The sequence below is a fragment of the Syngnathoides biaculeatus genome, chromosome 20, assembly GCF_019802595.1.
Source record: "Syngnathoides biaculeatus isolate LvHL_M chromosome 20, ASM1980259v1, whole genome shotgun sequence".
NCBI lineage: Eukaryota > Metazoa > Chordata > Actinopteri > Syngnathiformes > Syngnathidae > Syngnathoides > Syngnathoides biaculeatus.
In genome coordinates this window covers 3,614,398-3,630,323 of record NC_084659.1, presented here as the reverse complement: position 1 = coordinate 3,630,323, position 15,926 = coordinate 3,614,398, and positions in this window count along the sequence as shown.

Sequence of the window (15,926 nt, the reverse complement as noted above, 5' to 3'; positions counted from 1 at the left end):
TATTGAGTTGGTGCAACTACGTCATAAAATCACGTGACTTTTGTTTACCTGTGTCAATGCTAAGTCAGTTGGAGATGACACAAATATGTCTTGTAGCACAACGCCCAGAGTTTTGTCCGATACCGTCAGACATTTAGAAGATGAAAATAAATGGGATGTGGAAAAAATGGATAAACTCAGCATAGAGGACCCATATTTAAAGGGGAAATCCAGTGGTTTGCATGAACAGTGTATCCAATAGGTCATGTAATATGTACTCTATTTTGTCTATGTGATGTTAAATCCTCTCTCATTTAATAGTGTTTTGAGAAGATTATCGACTAAGAATTTTCTGGGACGCAGCAATTTTTGCGAGTCACATGACCTACGTGGGTGATGTGATTTGTTACGGGCGGTTCCAAACACTCGATTACATGGGACACCATATCTACCCAGCGCTGATTTCTCAGATTTATCCTCATCTGATGAAGAAATTGGTTGATCGAGAAGACTGAGCAATACTTCCATACAGATTTGAACCTGTGCCTGTAGATGTTGAATATTCGGATGGTTCTTCGGGCAGAATGATGCGGAGTCTGACTACTTGGACGCCTACGTGCGGGACATGAGTGCGTGATCAAAGGCTCCGGACACCGAAGCTCGTGGCCCGCCGCCTCCCCAGGCGCCGAAGCTCGCAGCCAGAGATTGCTCGTCAGACTCCATGTCATTCCCGTCCGAAGAACCATTCGCGGCTGCCGGCCCGGAGCTCCGCGGGCCTTTGTTTACATACCTATGTCGCGTGTAGGCCTCAGAGTAGTCTGACTCCGCATCATTCCGCTCGCGGAACCATCCGAATATTCAACATTAATTACAGCCACAGGTTCAAATCTGTACGGACGTGTTCCTCAGTCTTCCTGATACTGCTATTTCTTCATCATATGAGGATAAAAACAAGATCTCAGCCCTGGGCATAATTGTGTCCCATGTAATCAAGCATTTGGAACAGCACCTAACATGTTACAGCCATCCACGTAGGTTATGTGACTCGCGAAAATGGCAGCGCCCCTGAAAATTCGTAATTGTCAAAAATCTTCTCAAAACAATTAAATGAGAGAAGATTTAACATCACATTGTCATAATAGGGTACATATTACATGACCTATTGGATACACTGCTCATGCAAACCACTGGATTTCCCCTTTAATTCCAAAAATCGATGTTTTCACCAATAAGAAATTGGGAGAGAGGGTAGAGTAGAAGAGGGAAGTGTGAATGACCGGGAAGTGGTATTGATTAGAAACAGAATGAAAAATGGAAAGACTGTTAGTCCCGATGACATACGAGTGGAGGTATGGAAGCAATTTGGTGAGGTGGTTCAATAGAATACTAGCGGGACAGAAGATGCCAGAAGAATGGAGGAAAAGTGTACTAGTCCCCATTTTTAAGAACAAAGGCAATTTTACATATTTTTACGGAGGTCTTTGGGCCGTCAATATGCCTCAAAGGCAATTTTACATATTTTTACGGAGGTCTTTGGGCCGTCAATATGCCTACTAGCATCCGCAGTGAAACTTTGCTCTCCAAGTTTGCGGTGGATCACGCGAACTTCATGGCTGTTGCTAGCCATAGCCTTTAGCTGCACTTTTGCTAACTCGTGGGAGCAGGCTATGCCGTAGCTTTTTTCGAGTGTGAGCGCCGGCCCCTGGCTGAGTAACTTTTCGCGCACACTCAGTGAGTTGGTAGTGTTACGTATGAATTTAGACTAGCGCCCCCTTTGTTCAAACCAGCAAAATGTGACAAGGCAGTTACATTGTGTTTCTGACAATTTTATCTCACACACATCATCAGAACACAAACACAATCGAATAGTTAACACAAAATAGGCATTCAAGAACAGAGTAGTTGCGCCACAATGGCGAATAGTTACCAATGTTGAACGAGTGTTCTCAAACAAGCAAATGTTCATCCAAGCGGGTATTCCAAGTTAGCGTAAATTCCAGCTGGTCCAAAAACGAAAGGTGGCAGGCGTCCGTGTTTTTGGCGTTCCAAGCAGAGTAGTTTCCCAGAGCAGCAGGGAGGTGGTAAGAAGAACCCACGTTGTCCGTCTTACTCGTCCTTATAGGTAATCTTTAAAACATTTCAGTCTTACGCATCACAAAGGACACAAAGAGTTGGCGTCACACGGACCCAAGAGCACGAGAGGAATCTGCGTCACATCGTAATGACTTAAAAGTATGAAAGGAAACAGTGTCACAAAGATCCGCATCTTAACAACTTAAAAGCATAAAAGGAAAATAAAGAGAACAAAGAATAAAAATACACACACAAATAACACTCCCCCGGCGGCACGGTGGATCAGCTGGTAAAGTGTTGGCCTCACAGTTCCGAGGTTCTGGGTTAAATGCCAGACCTGCCTGTGTGGCGTTTGCATGTTCTCCCCGTGCCTGCGTGGGTTTCCTCCAGGGACTCCGGTTTCCTCCCACATTCCAAAGACATGCAACATTAATTGGACACTCTAAATCGCCCCTATGTGTGATTGTGAGTGTGGCTGTTTTGTCTCAATGTGCCCCGCGATTGGCTGGGAACCAGTTCAGGGTGTACCCCGCCTCCTGCCCACTGTCAGCTGGGATAGGCTCCAGCACTCCCCGCGACCCTCGTGAGGATAAGTGGCAAAGAAAATGCGTGGATAGATAACACTCCCCCTTAAGGAAAAGGAAGTTGCAGAGAAACTTTCTGTTGTACTATAACCAAGTAACACTTAAAACATGTTAAAACAGTAAATACAAAAACAAAATCAGAAAAATACAACAGAAGTATCAAACATCAAACACAACTTTACTTTGGCACCAAGTGGTTGTACCCGGCCGTGCCTTACAACATCCCCCAACAATTCAACCTGGGCATTTCCAAGATGTACAGTCAGTTCCCCTGCCGACAGTTTCTCGAAGAACTCCTGAATCCTCTTCCATGGCGTAAACGATGACATCATCCATGTAGGCTTTAACACCTTCCAGACCCGATGTCACATTGTTGACGAGCCGCTGGAACGTTGCTGGGGCATTCTTCAATCCAAACGGCATCACTTTGTATTGATACAGTCCGTCAAGTGTAGTGAATGCTGCAATCTTCTTGCACGGTCCGTGAGCGGCACCTGCCAGAACCCCTTCAGAGGGTCAAACTTACTCACATATGTAGCTTGATCGACATGATCAATGCAATCATCCACGCTCAACAGAGGGTAGGAGTCAGTTCGTGACATTGCATTAACAGTTTTCATGTTAGCGCAGCAGCACCAACCGCCACCACCACTCTTAGGCACAAGTACACTTGGTGAACTCCATGGACTGTCACTGGGTTCTATAGTGTCATTGTCCAGTATGAACTGCACGTCCTTCCGCAGAATCTCAGTCTTCGCAGAATTCATTCGATATGGGTGTTGTTTCACAGGCACAGCATCACGCACATCTATATCATGACTAATTAGGCATGTGCGGCCAGGCACATCTGGAAACAGGTTAGAAAACTCAAAAAGCAAATGTGACATTTCAGCTTCATGGTCAGTTGACAAATGTGTCACTTTTTCCATCAAGGAGAGCTAGCACATCAGAATTTCACAACTTTGGAGAAGCATTTTCACTCATCATTAAACTTGACATTGCTGACAACATTGTCATTGACGCTTGCATCGTCATCAACTGTACAATCAGTAACTGGGGAGGAGAGTGTTGTTGAAATACAACTGACTTATTTGTTCTTTAACATATTTTCAGAAATATCACTAAGACCTGAGGAGTTTGTAGATCAGTCATCAGCCTCTGAGGCTAAAGAATGAACCATAACTGTATCTGATAGATCACAAATGGAATCATTCGGCAAAGAAGTCTTGGAAAAAATGTCTTTTGACATCGAAGGAGTCACTGCGGAAAAATTCCTGGAACGGCATACGCTAATTGCTCTGTATTGGGAAACCAGATCTGAAGTCAAATTCACAAAATGCAAAGGAGCAAGAGAACAGCCACCTATACCCTTAATAATAATATCTGAGTTAGCCAAAGACTCTGCAGAAAAAGGCAAAACCTCCTTTAAAATCAGGGAATGCAGAGCTCCAGTGTCCCTCAGAATACTAATGGGCCTTGGGGTAGAATTAGCTCCCATAAATGAAACCGAACCATTGTGAATAAAAGGTAAAAACTTTACTGGAACTTCAGAATCTGAAGTTCATTGTCAGAACTAAAACTTAATGCAGCCCTATGGGGGCACAAACCAGTGTATCTGTAGGCCGGTCCCAAGCCCGGATAAATGCAGAGGGTTGCGTCAGGAAGGGCATCCGGCGTAAAAACTGTGCCAAACAAATGTGAGCGTTCATCTAAAGAATCCCATACCGGATCGGTCTAGGCCCGAGTTAACAACGCCCACCCCCTGCACTGCTAACCGGCAGGGCGTCGGTGGAAATTCAGCTACTGTGGGTCGAAGACAAAGAAGAGGAGGAAACCGGATCCATCGTCAGAAGAAAAAGAGGAATGCACAGAGCCTACAACTGAGTGTAGGGACTTTGAATGTTGGGACTATGACAGGAAAAGCTCAGGAGTTGGTTGACATGATGATTAGGAGAAAGGTTGTTATTCTCTGCATCCAAGAGAGCAGGTGGAAAGGTAGTAAGGCTAGACGTTTAGGAGCAGGGTTTAAATTATTCTACCGCGGAGTTGATGGGAAGAGAAATGGAGTAGGGGTTATTTTAAAGGAAGAACTGGCTAAGAATGTCTTGGAGGTGAAAAGAGTATCAGATTGAGTGATGAGACTAAAATTTGAAATTGAGGGTGTTATGTAAAATGTGGTTAGCAGCTATGCCCCACAGGTAGGATGTGACCTAGAGTTGAAAGAGAAATTCTGGAAGGAACAAGATGAAGTAGTTCTGAGTTTCCCAGACAGCGAGAGAGTTGTGATTGGTGCAGATTGTAATGGACTATTGGTAAAGGAAACAGGGGCGATGAAGAAGTGATGGGTAAGTACGGCATCCAGGAAAGGAACTTTCAGGGACAGATGGTGGTGGACTTTGCAAAAAGGATGGAGATGGTTGTAGTGAACACTTTTTTCCAGAAGACAGAGGAACATCGAGCGACCTACAAGAGCGGAGGTAGAAGCACGCAGGTGGATTATATTTTGTGGAGACGATGTAATCTGCAGCAGATTACTGACTGTAAAGTAGTGGCAGGGGAGAGTGTAGCTCAACAGCATAGGATGGTGGTGTGTCGGATGACTCTGGTAGTGGGAAGGAAGATTAAGAAGACAAAGGAAGAGCAGAGAACCATGTGGTGGAATCTGAGAAAGGAAGACTGTTGTGAGGCCTTTCGGAAAGAGGTGAGACAGGCTCTCGATGGACAGCAGAAGCTCCCGGAAGACTGGACTACGACAGCCAAGGTAATCAGAGAGACAAGCAGGAGAGTACTTGGTGTGTCTTTTGGTAGGAAAGGGGAGAAGGAGACTTGGTGGTGTAACCCCAAAATACAGGGAGTCATACAAGGAAAGAGATGAGCAAAGAAGAAGTGGGACACTGAGAGGACTGAGGAGAGGCAAATGGAGAACATCTAGATGCGACGTAGGACAAAGGTAGAGGTGGCAAAGACTAAACAAGAAGCATATGAAGACATGTACACCAGGTTGGACACGAAAGAAGGAGAAAATGATCTCTACAGGTTGGCCAGACAGAGGGATAGAGATGGGAAGGATGTGCAGCAGGTAAGGGTGATTTAAGGATAGAGATGGAAATGTGTTGTGGTGCCAGTAATGTGCTAAATAGATGGAAAGAATACTTTGAGAAGTTGATGAATGAAGAAAATGAAAGAGAAGGAAACGTTGAAGAGGCATGTGTGAAGGACCAGGAAGTGGCAATGATTAGTAAGGGGGAAGTCAGAAAGACACTACGAAGGATGAAAAATGGAAAGGCAGTTGGTCCTGATGACATACCGGTGGAGGTATGGAAGCAATTTGGAGAGATGGCTGTGGAGTTTTTTGCCAACGTATTCAACAGAATACTAGCGGACGAAAAGATGCCTGAAGAATGGAGGAAAAGTGTTCTAGTTCCCATTTATAAGAACAAAGGCTATGTTCAGAGCTGTGGGAATTATAGAGGAATAAAGTTGATGAGCCACACAATGAAGTTATGGGAAATAGTGGAGGCTAGACTCAGGACAGAAGTAAGTATCTGCGAGCAACAGTATAGTTTCATGCCTAGAAAGAGTACCACAGATGCATTATTTGCCTTGAGGATGCTCGTGGAAAAGTACAGAGAAGGTCAGAAGGTGCTACATTGTGTCTTTGTGGATCTAGAGAAAGCCTATGACAGAGTAACAAGAGAGGAACTGTGGTACTGCATGCGTAAGTCTGGTGTGGCAGAGAAGTATGTTAAAATAGTACAGGACATGTATGATGGCAGCAGAACAATGGTGAGGTGTGCCTTAGGTGTGACAGAAGAATTTAAGGTGGAGGTGGGACTGCATCAGGGTTCAGCTCTGAGCCCCTTCCTGTTTGCAGTGGTAATGGATAGGCTGACAGATGAGGTTAGACTGGAATCCCCTTGGACCATGACGTTCGCAGATGATATTGTGATATGCAGTGAAAGCAGGGAGCATGCAGAGGAACAATTAGAAAGATGGAGACATGCAATACAATATATGCACAGGCATTTGGAGAACTAGCAGACTAATTTTTGTATTTGACCTTTTTGCAAACAGAAATCAAGTGACCAAGCTTCTTACAATAGGCACAGACAAGTCCTTTATCCTGAGAATTTGAATTTGAACATGGCTTATCATCACTGGACTCTGTATGAGAAACTCTTTTGGCGAAAAAACTGGGAATTGACAGGAGCCTGAAAAGAACTCTTGTGAGTCAAAATATAATTATCTGCTAACACCGCTGCATCATGTAAGGTTTTAACATTTATTCATCCAAATAAGTCCTGAGATCAGAATGAACACACTGCTTAAACTCCTCCATCAAAACTAACTGCCTCAAACACTGCTAATCCGAAATCCTCTTTGAACTACACCACCTAGTGAGTTTCCTTTTACCTAGCAAACTCAACAAAGCTCTCATTGTCCCTTTTTTGAGTACTTCTAAAGTTCTGACGGTATGCTTCGGCCAGTAACTCATAAGCTTCCAGTAGGGTCTTTTTGACAAAATCATAGTCAGAACTTTGCTCGACAGAAATATACATACGCCAAATCTACATCCTGAGCTTTACTGACTGATTAGGATAGGCGTCCACTGTTAGTGCTTTTTTTGTGTTTGCACCACCGTGCAGCCTCATAATGTATCTTGTTGCTTATATAGTAACGGCACGAGAGGCTATAGCGAAACAGTAATGGTGATGTTAGCTTCTATTGTCTCCCACAAAAGTAGTGCTCAAAACAACTTACCTCTTTTCTTTGGCGTTTCTTCTGTCTATCGATAGTTCTCTCGCAGTTGACTGTTTTTTTAATGTTAAAAAATAGTAGGATAGGCATCCACTGTTAGTGTTTTCTTTTGTTTGGTGTAAAGATGTGGTGCGATGGAAAATTTAGGGTCATGTTGCAGAAACCGGCCTTCGAAGTGATTGCTGTCGATGCGTGCAAGTTTCCCCGTCTGATGAACGAGTGTCAACTGTGATAGCCACAGCTTTATTTTTTCGGGTTAATCCCATGGTAGGTTAAAGAAGGACACATTTGAGTGCGTTTTCTCAATTTTGTTGCAGTTTGGTGCACAACACGTCGGTATCTTGGCTAAGCTAGAATGAATGGTCTGTAATGCTAAGCACTAGCGACATGAGGGGCGGGGTAAAGGATGTTTGTTTCCGTTTGGCTGTGAAAGCTTGAACATATCCAGATTTTTGCTTGGATTTCAAATATGTTCTTTATTTTCAATGTTTTTTTCAAATAATGTATAAAATATATGTAATATTAATATTACTTCACATTGGGGGGTTTATTGTACATATGCATTTTTGGGAGAGTCTTCCTTTCAAGGTCAAGTGTCATCCCTATAAACATTCTAAAATAGATATTGAAATGAAAAATACATATAAAATTATTCACTTTAATGTCCACATGAAAAAAATAAACATGAGCAAAGTTGCAGAAGTGTCATTCACCATCCAAGTGGTCGCCAAACAGTATGTATGAGCCAGCCCGGCCGAAGCTGTGCTCGTCCGTGAGGCACGATGTGGAAGCCTTTGCCGGGGAGCCGGGCTGTTGAGCATGGAATTTCATCATCAAAGAGTCTGCTAACATGTAGATGACCTCCAAAATAAGTTGCATCTGCAGGTCAAACCATGACCTTATATGGACACTGTTAGGATGTCAAAGATTGAACTTGTGTGTCGACTTCTACTTGCTCCTTCTGTTCTTTTGCCATTATTGCACTCTCTAAAGGAAGAATGTGAAGTGAACAATTCCTTGTATAGACTGTTTTCGACTGACGTCACACACCTTCCGATTTGGAACGTGGGTGCCATTTTGGTTTGGTGAATTCAAGTAAACAAATCATAACTCAGCAAGAATAATTTCAGAAAGGCGTATGAATGGGGGCACACTGCTATGTTATCGGTTGCTCAAACAAAAGTGGGCATTGTAAAGCGTCTTTCTTTCGACTGCAACCTGTGATCAAGAACCAGTGTGAGAAAACGGAGCAGTTATCAACCAAGCAGCGACAATTGTGACTGTCTCGTATTAGCGCAGCTGATCTAGCAGCCAAGTCATTCCTATACGTCAGGTCAAGTATTGGATACATTTTAGAATTTCATACCTACTTAGCAATGACTAAGTTCTGTGATGGAGAAGTATTGTTTAGGGCCAAAGGCCTATATAATACTTGTGTGTGAATGCAATGCATATCTCCAAAATCTGTATTTTCTGTTTTATTACAATAAGTTTGCAAAAACGAGTTACTGCACTGCTATCTGTTTCGCGAGTTGAGTTAAAAATGTAGCCGTGGAAGTGGAGAAAAAGGTGCAGGCTCCACATAGGAGTCATCCCGGTCAAACCTCGCTCTCTCTCCCTCTCAGTAACAAAAACAAAAATAATTCATTTACACCTCTTTCGTATAATAAGCATAATTTAACACAATGCTGTAATCACATGGTGGATATTTAAATTGCATTGTGCGGTACACTGACCTTAGCAGTGTGAAGACACAGGTTGCTTACAATGGATACCGCCGCATCACGAACCCAAACATTGATGAATAGGATGTAGGCCTCCAGACCTTTCTAATGCTTTAGCTGGTCCATGGTATAAGCGCTTGTTGATGAGAGGAGATAGTTGATGATGTCTGGATAGGTGAAGTCTTTTTAGCCATCATGGATCACTTTTAGCAGTCGTACGAACATTTCTGTAACTCGGGTCTGTATGCAAAAGTAAGAGAGTGAACAGCGCGTCGGTAGAGTGAACCCAGCCGACGTGGCCGAAAGCAGCATAGTGGACAGTATCTCCGCCTGTCACGTTGAAGACCGCCGTTCGATTTCCCAACAGGGAGTTATCAAATGTCTTTTTTTTTTCTGCTGGGCTCTTTATGAGAAACAACAAAGTCGAACAGCCATGTTGCAAACGTGGAGCTCGCGTCGTGTAAGGAGAGTACAAGAACAATAAAACTACGAGACGAAGACCAGGTACCTTCCCGTGGTGTCCCACGAGGGGCTTTCCTCCTAGCCTTACGAAGCTTGGTCACTTCACTCTCACTTGCGCCGTGGGTGGCGCTCTTTTCCCTGTGACTTCACTTCGATCACCTGCACCGCCTGCCGACGGGGGTTCCACAGCCAATATTCAAAGGGGACGTCCAGGCTTCGTTTCGATCTCCCCCACTAGCCTCGGTGGAACAGGCTAGTCAAAGCGCCTACTCTACCTGCGTTAAAAGGGGAACAAAGGCGGGTTCACCCACAAATTGTCAATCTCGAAAAACACTTGACAAAACAAGCATAATAATATGCGTTTCCTGACCGGGACACAAACTTGGGCAATGCGTCATCCCCAGCACGACGACACGGACCAATGAAAAATATATAAAAAAAAACAAATCCATCCATTTTCTTAGCTGCTTATCCTCACAAGGGTTGCAGGAGTGCTATCAGCCAGCTGTCAACGACCAGGAGGCGGGGTGGACCCTTAGCTGGTTGCCAACCAATTGCAGGGCATATAGAGACAAACAGCCGCACTCACAATCACACGTAGGGTAATTGACAGTGTTCAATTAATGTTTTGGGGAAGTGGGAGGAAACCGGAGTGCCCAGAGAAAACCCACGCAGACACAGGGCGAACATGCACACTCCACACAGGTGGGCCCGGGATTGAACCCTGGACCTCAGAACGGTTAGGCCGATGCTTTATAGCTGCACCTCAGTGCCATATGCCATTCGTGGTCCGTGGACTGTGGGCGCGATACAAGAGTGGGCGTCAAGAGTTGTTGTAATCACCGAGACCAGGCTGCAGTTCTGTAGCTCATTTTAATTCTGTAAAAGTAATCCTCCCTGTCTCCCAGAAATCTACAACTGTATCTGTATCAGAGCTAATTTGTTGCATGAGAGATCACTGTTTTCAACTGTTAGTAGTTACTGTCAAGTAGGAATCGTGATATTGTGTTGCTTCGTTTGCAAACATTTCGTTCAAAAGAACAATTTTTTTCAGTAAATGTAATGAAGTAAATTTATTTTTGAAGTGATAAATTCTTTGAGCTATGTTCATCTGAGATCTCACGTTGTGGCGACCCCTAACAGGACAAGCCAAAAGAAACTTACTTACTCACGAGATACGCCCACTGCTCTTAAAAAAAAAAAAAAAAAAAAAAAAAAAAAAAAAGACTGCATTAATCGCCAGTTTCGTGGCTGTGAGAAAACATTCCACAGGTAAGTTATAAAGATTTACTTTGACACTGTTAAAGTTTGTTTGTAAAGGGTTTTTTTATTTTGCGATGAGCTTAATTCACTTGAACAAAGTTTTGTTTACGGTTGGGGTTGTTCATTGTTCACTCTCTGCTTAACCTTTATTGGCCGACCGTTTATAATTAATATATATAAATATCTAATATTTTCCCAAACTTCATCAGTGGATAAGCCATAAAATTTTTCATCTTTCATCTTTTAATTTTTTTAAATTTCATAATACAAAACCCTGCAAATTAAATTTGATTTTTAAATTCGAGGAAACAAGTTTAAATTTACTGTCTTGAAGTGTGTTTTCTGCTCATATTTAGTCATGACTGTATAACTCATGTTTGAAGCATGCCAACTCATCAGATAACCTTAAGTGAATCTTGCTAAAATGTTTACTAGAGACCAGGACGTAGGAATATGCCCGTTATTACCAGATAGATTTGGTTTAGTCATTATGATTGTCGATATTTTGTAATGCTTTATGATGCGATTCTCATGTGATGCTCTTTGTTTTCCTTTTATACTTTTGTGATGCGGACCCTTCTGATAGTATAAGAATGCTGCAAGTCCTTTGTATTTTTGCACTTCTGATCTGCTCCAGCCATTGTCTGTCACTCATTTGTGCCTAGAATATTCTGTAAGTAAAAGCTTTGAAGAAACTGTTCATCTCCAACCTGTATTTGGATAACCAACATTCTCATGACCCGAAACTTAAACGAACACGCGGGGAGGAAAAAAGCGTCCTCCAACAATTGGTGACCCCGGACGTGATTTCGGACTGAGGTGTTGGTTAACAGACAGAACATCGGCCGGCCTACAATTGACAAGGTGAGAGGACATTTATCCTCCAAAAGTGATCTTCTGTTTGTTAACTGGTGTTTAGGTCCGTGTCACGTTTGAATTTGTGTCAGTGTGAAATTAATTTCTGGCTGGTTGAACAGTCGGGAAACTGTGGGTGGTATAGTCCTGGGTTAGAGGCCCTGGTGGGACCGGCGTGTCCCACCTAAATGGTTGAAAAGCCGTAGAGAGTGTGGGCGTACCACTCTAAAAAGGTTTTAGAAGTGCCCTGTGATGGGAGGTTGTGCCGACACAAAAAGGTTGTAAATCCCGTGACTGGCAGAAAAACCAATGGGTTGAAGCCAGTACAAAAGTTTCTGAACCGAGAGGTTGTCTCGTTCTTTTCGGAGAATCCTAGAGACTACAATTCCTCATTCGAAATCAAAGGACAAAGTGTGCACTATAAAAAGAAGAGATACCGGGATGAACAGAAGTTGAGAAGAGATACCCGGATGAACAGTGAATTGCGCAATTGTAATTTTTTGTTTCGTTCTTTCAAGAATCCTAGAAACTAGAATTCCTCAAATAAAATAAGATTTTAAGAGTACTTTTGAGAACAAAAAATCAAGAGGTTCGACCACTTTTGATAAAAGACAATTTGAATCAAAATGCAGGGAGAGTTTCATAGGGAAAGTGAATGGTTCGATTTGCGGCAAATACCAAACCATTCTGAACAATGTATGTTATGTGTGTTTTGTCATTTATTTGTGTAATAAGAATTTAATGAGTATTTGTTTTCTTTTGTATATAGTTCTGATGGCATACGTGGAATATTGTGGAATCAAGGCATCAAAGCATGCCTGAAAAAGAACGAGAAAGAAATTGAAAGAATGGATGAGGGAAATGTTGTGAGAATGGATGGTTTCCTCCAATGTCTTCAACTGTGTGTTTGGTGAGATTAATGAGGGAAACTGAAAAAGCTTGTGCTAAAAGAGCGGCAGCTCTCAAATTGGAAGTGGAAAAAAACTAACAGGTTGTCTCCAAAAGGTAGAAAGGTGAGAGAGAATGCTGAGAAAGTTGTGGAAATGAAAGCGAGAGCAAGGATGATGGCGATGGGATGTGCGTTAAAGTTGTCCCGTTTGGCTGTCAAGGAAGAGAGTGTTGGTCTGGTACCTTCAACACCCAAAGTGCCCTCCACGCCACCTCCTTACTTGGAGGAGAAACATCTTTTGGTGTTGTCTCCAAATGACCCATGTGTACCACCTTTCCATGACGCCAGGAAATTCCAGGCTCCAGTGTTGAATGTAACTGCCGGTCGACTTGAAGTAGATGTGGATAATCAAACGCCTCTCACTCACTCACAACAAACATCAATAGATTTGAGAGCTGACCCAATTACACGTTTGAATCGGCTAGGAATGTACAAGGCGGAATTAAATAGACACCAAGAGGTTCCACAATATATTAGAGATCAACTTGAGAGAATCACCACTGAACATGAAAACAGAGCGAACGCTGAAGTGGAGGAGCAGAAACATGCCCTCCGCGCAGAACAAGAAGCAGCGCGACTGAAGATAGAACAGGAATTTGTTGTCTACACTGGTAGAGGCCCTTCAAGTGGGGAAGTGGAAAACAGGTTGTACATTGATCAGTTACAGAACCAAATACCAGAATTAAAGTGTCATGTCCAGAATCTTTCAGGTTCCCACCACGACTCTGTTCTGGATCAAACCAGAAGTCCTGAAGACCCAGAGAAATCTTCCGAAGGTCCAGCTTCTCCTCATCGGCCTGTGACATGTTCCCAAATCTTACAGGCTCCCATGTTGGCCAAAGTTGATCCGGCTACTGGTAACTCTGCTATGTTTTACAAACCTTTCTCTCCCACTGATGTGAGTGTGTTGATGCAGAAACTTCCACCTATGCGATCTGGTGGTGTAAATTAGCTTCAAGCAGTGCAGAGAGCGGTTACGGGACAAATGTTAACAGCAGGTGATATCCATGTCCTTCTTACACAATCATGTCCACTTTCACAGTTGAATACTCTGATGAAAAATTCAGGTTTTTCTTCTCTCCCCGATCATCAGGCTCTTACACGAGAAAATTATTTGACCTTGTCTACAGCACTGGACGCTTTGTTTCCACTTCCCGAGTGTGTTATCTCAGATATGGTGTTTGCTCCTAAAGCCGATGAGGAGCCCGCGGCTTTTGTTGACCGTGCCCTCACTGATTATTTTCTGAAAACAGGACACGCTGCTACGGCCTCCGCTTTGCATTCGCAAGTGTTCCGAGCAGCTATTTTGAAGGGCGTTCCCAAGTCTGTGGCGCAGGCCATGGAGGCCAATCCAGACCTTCCTGGTGCTGAGGTTGACCGGTGGTTGTCACATCTTAAACATCATTTGAGGAGATATGCTAAAGAGAAAGAATCTAAGGTAGACAAACACAAAAGTACAGAAACACAACTTGCTATGTTGCAGTTGCAATATCTGAAAAATCAGGAAGAAGCCACTCATGCTGTGATCTCATCTCCCTCTGTCGGTTCCGAGTGCATGATGTATCAAGCAAGTTCATTCATAGGTCGAGGTGCACCCCGTGGTGGCCGTGACATGTGCTTCAATTGTGGACGGCCTGGTCATTGGGCCCGCGCTTGCAGACAGCCACCTCAAGTGTCCGGATGGAGAGGCAGAGGCCAACAACTTGCACGTGGCTACAATCGACGAGGTTACAACCAATCCCGAGAGGGAGGACATCTTACACAGCACCAGCAGCAGCAACAGGGATATCCCTCAGTGCTAAACCAGCAGTATCTACCGCCCTCTGGTGGACAGTTTCCGCAATGATGGTGCCCTGAATTCACATGTTTAGGCCTGCAGGAGCCTTTGATGATCCTGACGGTAGGAGGATTAACTTTATCATTTATGGTCGACACAGGAGCTCGGCATTCTACTATCACAGCCCTGCCACCTGATACGTCTCTTACCAGGAAAACCATCTCACTTGTTGGATTCAAGGGTGAAGAAACTGCCCTGCAATTGACCACTCTAGTGACTGTTCAATGTTTTTCACAGACTTTTTTGCATTCTTTTGTGTTTGCACCTAACTGTCCAGTCAATCTTTTGGGCAGAGATCTCCTCATCGTCACTTGCCCTCTCATCAAATGCAGCCCTGATGGACTTATCCTGGAATTTCCAGAAGGTAACACGTACTGCTGCTCTGCCGCCTCTGCCTACGGTGCCACCTCTCAGTTTCCGCTTGTTGAACAATGCCCTGTGGCATGCGCCACTGCTGACATCTATTGGGCAAGAGTCGATATTGACTCCAGTGGTTGGCTCGAGGCTGAGCACTTTTGGACTCTCTGGTCACCTTGGGTCCGTAATCTCAGATCTTATGATATGGTAACTTATTGAATGCATTGCACTCTGTACTATGACAGATCACGAGAAGAGATCTATAGCGAGGCATTTCAGGACATTGATAACATATGGGAATTGAACATGGGTGATTTGTTTGTGGGCAAACCAGGTGTTGCCTTTTCTGTGTTTTTGACTCCTGAACAACTCGAATGGTATATATGCCTCCTTGTCACCCACATGTCTCCTTGATGGTTTCGCCTCAGCACACAGCGAAGGATCTTGGTCCGTTTGTCCTGACATGCACACAGGCCACAAATCGGCAAAATTCATTTCACTCTCAATTGCTCTATTCCTCATCCCTTGATGCTTATTGGATTCAGTCTAACACATTTTTGACAACTTCTGTTTTGTAGCACTAGTTTCTGGATAGGCACCATGGACATGAAACACCAGCTTCTTGATTCCCTTCCTGCGTCGCTGTGGTCTACGAATCCCACTGATGTTGGTCTCTGCAATGTCTCACCTCTTGCGTTTCTGATGAAACCAGGACGAATATATGTTCCCCAATACTCTGTAAAAGAGGCTGGGATGGTTGGCATTTCGGACAAAAATGACGGCCTGCTCAAAGCAGAGGTGTTATGTGAAATTCCTGAATCTGATTATAAAACGCAAATTTTACCCGTTGAAAAGAAAGCACTGGAAAGTTTCGCATGGTCCATGACCTGCGAGCAATTAATGCAGCTGTTTTAACTCCCACTTTGGCAGTCCCGAACCCTCACTCGACACTGTCCCAAATTACATCAGCCCACACTCATTTCACTTGCATTGACTTGGCTAATGCTTTCTTTTGCATTCCTCTCCATCCTTCAATGAGGCAATTTTTTGATTTCACTTGGAATGGTGTTACTCCTACAATCGCC